The sequence below is a fragment of the Rutilus rutilus genome, assembly GCF_951802725.1.
Source record: "Rutilus rutilus genome assembly, chromosome: 1".
In the NCBI taxonomy this organism is placed as follows: domain Eukaryota; kingdom Metazoa; phylum Chordata; class Actinopteri; order Cypriniformes; family Leuciscidae; genus Rutilus; species Rutilus rutilus.
Window position 1 is genome coordinate 48,128,011 of NC_140209.1, and position 6,843 is coordinate 48,134,853.

The window sequence follows — 6,843 nt, forward strand, 5'->3', positions numbered from 1 at the left end:
ACCTAATTTGGAGGTTTTGACACAAATCTGATGTTTACAATTCTAAAAAAAAAAACTTATTTTCAGAGAGAGAATCTTCTTGACAAATGATTTCCACAATTGTCATCTTCTGAATATTAATTCCAGTATATTGCAAATTTTAAAACGCTCAGTATGTTTTTCTGTTAGTTTTTTCTTCTTCTGTTTGTCAGGTTTAGGTACAGCTTGCTTTAGTTTTAATGCATTTTAGGGTGAACATGATTTTACCAAGTATAACATATTCCTGGATCAGCATCTTTGTTGATCCTGGTACAACATTCCAACCAACCAATCAGATTTGAGGGACTAGTTTATGTCAAGTTTAGGCTTACAACCAGGGTTAGGTGCTTATTCATATGATGTTCAATCTATCATTTCTCTCTCTTATTTTAGAAATAAGTTAGGGTTAGGTTTAGGGGTAGGGATAAGGTTAGGACCATGTTTTCGGACTGCACTCAAAAAAATAAGCTGTTGAATGAACTTAATTAAATTAAGGAAAACTTTTCCACGAAAATGAATTACATTTTTCCAACAAAATCTAATTTGTTTGAAATGATTTGTTGTAATCTTGTTGTATGAACTTAAATTAATTTAGTCATTCCTGCTAGAAAAAGTTTAATCAGGTTGACCACATTTAATTTTTGCCCAGCCTAAAATCGGCAATATTATAATTTTATTTAATTTGACTCTTCAGTTATTTCCAATGATAGGCGCTACTAGTGTTCAGTTTAATTAAAACCACTTTTTGCAGAATAATATTGAATATTACTTATGCAGGTGTGCAAAAAAAGGTTTAATGCATGTACAGAGTACACTGAGTGCCCACGGCCCTAAACTAAACACAGTCGCCACTCTTCTGCATAATGGTAACCACAAAATTCAAAAACATTACAGAAAGTCCTCTAAGTTTCTAACATTAGTGAATATTAAACACTAACATTAACTAACAACATCTTTCCATTTACAGAAAAGCACATAAAATAACACTTTAACCCCTAAATTTACCCTCCTAATGCAGTCCCTTGCAAAGCATGCTGGGAACTACAGATCCACTGCCCAGTTAGTTGTCAACAAAAATGATTCATGTAGCTTTCACACAAATTAATTAAGTAAACTTCAGTTTTAAATATATTATAGGTTGATTGAACACAATTAAATAAAGTTGTGACAAAATATTAAACAATTGTCTTACTTTTGCTTATTTTAATTAGTTAAATTTAACAAGAGGCAAAAATTCATTTTTTGAGTGTGGAAAGTTGTTCCAGGACCAACAAAATATGCTGATCCAGGAGCATGTCCTACTTGGCAAGATCACGAGTGTAACAGACACACCTCATCGGACAAATAATTTCAGAGAACTGAACTGTTTCATCCGTATACACAAACAAACACTCTTGCAAATGACTCACACTGAAATACACTTGTGTAAGACACTGCTGTTTGGACATCAAAATTGCTTTAGACACAATGTTACTATTCACTTCCTCACTTCAATCAGCTTCACTTTATTTGTACTATTTTGTTGTATTTAAAACTACTTTTCAAATGATGATTTATAATTTGTTGGTGATTATGCTCATTTTTAATTCCTAATTATCTAAAATCTTACAGACCAAAAATAAATGTAATACCTCAAACAATCTAAATGTAATAATATCAGAATGTGCCACCTTCTATAAAACACAATGCATTTTATCAGCAGGAAATGTTTTTCAGATTGTACTGGCAGATTTTACGATAAAATCATTATGGAAATGTGAAAAGTCTGCAAATAGGAAGTAAGATCCTTCTCCAGATGGGAGTAACCGTGCATGAGGAAACAATAGCGCACACTTCCTCTGTGACTTGTACCAACAGGTGGTGAGAAAAGACATTTCAAAAATGAAACACAAATTACATCTTGTGCAACTCAAACCACCAGCTCCTAATTGCAGCGAGGCTGGTTTCTGTGAGAAATCACACCTGTTCCTACTCTCTGTAAAGCTCAGATGGTCATATTTGTCAAAACATTTAGGGAACTATGACACATGTGGAATTCAGGTATTATCATTGCAGTATTGCAATAGTATTGCAGCGATAGGCCTAATGCGTGGTTGGCCCTATTGCCAACTCTTATTTTAAGGGTAAGTTCATCCAAAAATGAAAATTCTGGCAACAATTACTCACCCTCATGTCGTTCCAAACCCATAAGGAACACAAATGAAGATCTTTTTAATGAAATCTGAGCGCTTTCTGTCACTCCATTGACAGCTACGCAACAACCACTTTTAACCCTCTGGTGTCCTTCATTTCAGAGTCACACTCAAGACCTTCGGGACCAAATGGTCCGGGAGGGTGGGAATAATATTTATTAAAAAAAAATCATCATTTTTTTTTTTTTACTTGTTTTTTATAATATTTTTTCTTTTCTTTTTTGGTGTTTTGAGATAATTTTATGATTTATAATTAATATTTATGCAATAATTATGACCCATTTTTTCCCATTGAATATAATAGAAATTTTTTATATATATATGAATTTTTTAAAAAATTTTTATTAAAGCTGTATTTAATTTTAGAGTCAAGCCTAGGCCTCATGAAATCAATTTTTTAAATGAGATGGGTGCCATCTGGTGGATACACTGAGCATTTTTATCACGCAATAGCACATTTTTACCACTAGATAGATTTACAGCTTTCTGTAGAAAGGCTTGCGAATTCTAGTGATTTTTGAACATATTTGCCAATTTTTTTTCAGGTTGTTGATTTTAAAATATAATAACAGATTTACAAAGACTATTTTTGCATTTTTTGTTTGTTTGTTTTATACAAAAAATGTGTTTTCATATTTTTGACAATTTCCCATTCATTTCCTATGGGGTTCATTTTTGACCAAAGAGCAGAAGTGTGACGACCACTTAGCATGCTCGGATCATGACCTCAATATTTTTTGTGTGTTCACATACCTAATACCATAAAAGTCACCTAGTTTCGTAACATTCCGAAGAAGCTGTGATTTTTAAAAATTCAAAATAGATTTATGTAATCTGAATTTATTAGTGTGTATGTGTATAAAAGTGTGTTTGTGTGTGTGTGTGTGTGTGGATGTGTCTGTTTTGCACTCTTGATGTTTTATAGATTAACCCCTTCACTGTTGTGTGCTTTTTTTCTGGATCGTGGCTGATTTGTAGATTGTATGCACAAAAAAACTCTGTATTTTCACATTTTTGCCAATTTCCCATTCATTTCCTATGGCGGACCATTTGGTCCCGAAGACCTTGAGTGTGACTATTTTTTTTACAACCACTTAGACTATTCAAATCCTGTCGCCAATTTTTTTGGATGTTCATATACCAAGTACCAACAAAGTCACCAAATTTCGGACCATTCCGATGAAGCTATGATTTTATACATTTTTTTATTTAAACATTTTGGGACCATTTGGTCCGAAGAACACCAGAGGGTTAAGCCCCTTTTCAAGCCAGGCTAGTAAAGACATGATTAAAGTAATCCATGTGACTCCAGTAGTTTAACCTCTATATTAGGAAAGACATGAGGGTGAGTAATTGATGCCAGAATGTTCATTTTTTGGTGAACTAACCCTTTAACATTCATAATAATTACTGTTCTTTTTTTAAAATAGTTTGTTTTAGACGCGCTCTTCATCAACTGTAAGCTTTTCTACTGGCCGCAGGAGTTTTTCTCGTTCATTCTCGTAAGTGCTTACATTCCTCCTCAAGCGTACATGTGTGAGCGCAGCGCTGATCAGATCACAGACATAGATCATCCTCTGGGACTTTAATAAAGCAAATCTCTCCCGTGAACTGCCAAAATACAGACACCACGTTACATGTCCTATCAGAGACAGTAATATACTGGACCACAGTTACACCACAATAAAGAACGCATATCACCCTGTCCCATGCCGCGCAGCTTTGCTCCCTGTCTGGTTCATCATCTTATACCAACAGGCAGAAACTGAAATCAGCTAAACTGGGACAAGGACTGTAAAAAGATATACAAATGAAGCAGAGTGGGATTTACAAGTCTGCTTTGAATGCACTGATTGGAGTGTTTTTGATACTGCCACTGATCTGGATGAGCTCACAGAGACTGTAAAGTCATAGGCTACATCAGTTTCTCTGAGGATACATGCATTCCTACCATGACTCATTTAACCTACAACGACCGTGGTTCACTGCAAAGCTCATTCAGCTTCGTCACGCCGAAGAAGATGCCTACAGGAATGGGGACTGAGTCTTGTATAAACAGGCCAAAAACACACTGACAAAGGAGATCAGAGTGTCTAAAGTAGTGGTTCTCAACGGGGGCGTTCAGCTAACATCGGGGGACGTTGGAAGCAAGACTTTTTTATAGGGGAGCGTTCAGGTGTTCACGAGTTTACACCAAAGATCCAGGCAAGACAAGATTCAACATGTAATTACAGCATTCTAAAATCTGCCAGTTTATTGTGACAAGTAAGCTACAGTATGTATCGTTTCTTTTGCAATGACTACTTTTTCCCAGTCATAGACCAGCGCTCAAGCACTGACTAGAATCCAGCGCTGACAAGAATCAGCATTCACTTGCTCAAAAATGTGTTGCAGTGGAGGAATGGAAAGTTGACAAGCCATTAAAAAAGTATTGACTTACTATTGAATATTTACAATAAATAATGTTCCCATTCACTCCGGCGACGAATTTTAAAATGAAACTAAATTCTATTTATAAGGTAAACTTTTACATTTTTAGGCATTAACTAATGCCAATGCCTAGTGCCAAAATGTTTTCTTTGTTCACCAAGTAATTTAAAAACCTGGATGGATAGGGGGCTCTGGCCCAGAAAAGGTTGAGACTCACTGGTCTAAAGGAACTACTGAAAACCTGAAAAACCAGTTTTCAGCCAACGACCCTGCATCAGTTTGGAAAGGCCTGACAAACATACATCACCAATTACAAGAAGACACCATCCCCCAGCACTGCGTCGAATCACACACTCGTCCTGACCTTCTCTCCACGCATTCATCAACACTTCCAACAAACCCTGCTCCCTCCCTCCTGCACTTTGGGTCTGTGAACAGGATATGTGTTGGGTCTTCTGGAAACAGAAGACAAGAAAAGCACGCCGTTTCACCAGCCTGTCTGTAATCGTGTGCTGACCAGCTGAGTCCTATCTTCACACAGATCTACAACAGACCACTGGAGCTGTGCGATGTTCCTTCCTGCTTCAAATGCTCCCCCATCATCCCCGTCCCAAAGAAACCCAAAATCAAAGGGATGAATAACTACAGACCTGTTGCATTAACCGCTGTGGTCATGAAGTCATTTGAAAGACTGGTGTTGGCCTACCTGAAGGACATTGCTGGACCCTTGCTGGACCTATAACACTTATTTACCGTCCCTTACATTTGTACATAACGTACATACAGTCTATTTTTTGTGTATTTTTATACATTTTTATTATCTGTGTCTTGTCGCTGTCATTCTGTCTGTGCACTGGAAGCTTTTGTCACCAAGACAAATTCCTCATATGTGTAAACATACTTGGCAATAAAGCTCATTCTGATTCTGATTGATTTAACTCTTTCATGCTTAGACTTTCATTCAGGTTTGTAAAAATATAAGGATTACAGACTTATTTTTTGGGGGTCCAATAATCCGCCTTTAGATTTTAGGCTCTCTATAAAAGAAAAACAGAAGAGTTTTAGGACATAAAAAATGAAAGTCACTTATGTAATTACTACACAAATTCACATTATAAAAAATGAAGACTAAAAGAGTTTAGGGAAAATCCCTACACTGTAAAAGACCCAGGCGAGAGGAAGGGAAGTTCTGTGTCATGAAGTTGTCAAATATTATTCAGAGACACTCTGCATGTAATCTCTCATTCTCATTCTCAGGAAACTGCCATATGAGTCGTTATATACATCCCAATCTGTCATTTCTGGTCTATTTTTTGTCCTAAGTGTCCTGATGTCATGATGGTCTCTCTATTATCCTGTTGCTCTTCATGACTGCAGTGAAGATGCCTTTGTTTGAAGAGAAGTGGTGTCTGTCATATCCCAGATAACATAACATATCATTTACCATATCAACAACAATCCATGTCTTTATCAATCACAAGTGGGTTCATTAATGCATGAAGTGTCAAAACCCATATAGAAGAGATTTTAAAGAAAACATTGTTCTAATATGAACGCTCTTCAATTTGACGTGAATATGAGCAATGACAGCCGTCTTATGATAATGATGTCCTAAGTGTCAGCATGAAGTGTAAAGCATGACGTAAAATAATGTAAATACTTTTACACATGACACATTCTTGCAGCTGCCTCTGAAACTTTTGTTGCCATAGATACAACAAGACATGCACTTGCTTCTGGGGTTTCACCGAACTCTTCTAGAACTGTTGTTTCCATGGCAGCAGCTGCACTAGAGGTTCTCTGCGATGTATTGAATTGTATTATTACCTCTCTATGAATATATATATATTATATATATATTGTTTTGGATATTGATATTTTACCTTTTTCAAAGTTATTTTGCTTGCTTTTGATTTAATACCACATGCTTGCATGAAATGCTATGTTGTGCAAATGGCAACTCAGAATGATGCTGCATTTTGTGTGTAATTGAGACAAGATGAGATGAGCAGAAAATTGTGAAAGTTGTAGCCTATGTACTGTTTGTAACCGGCAACCACACAAGGTTAACGAGAAGACAAACTGGAATGAAGAGAGCATGCTGCAACCTCAAGAAGTGAGCCAGTTGAACACTTCGGTGAAGACGTCCGACGGGTTAAGCAAGATATACAGAGACTGATGAAGATTGGATATTACAGGACAT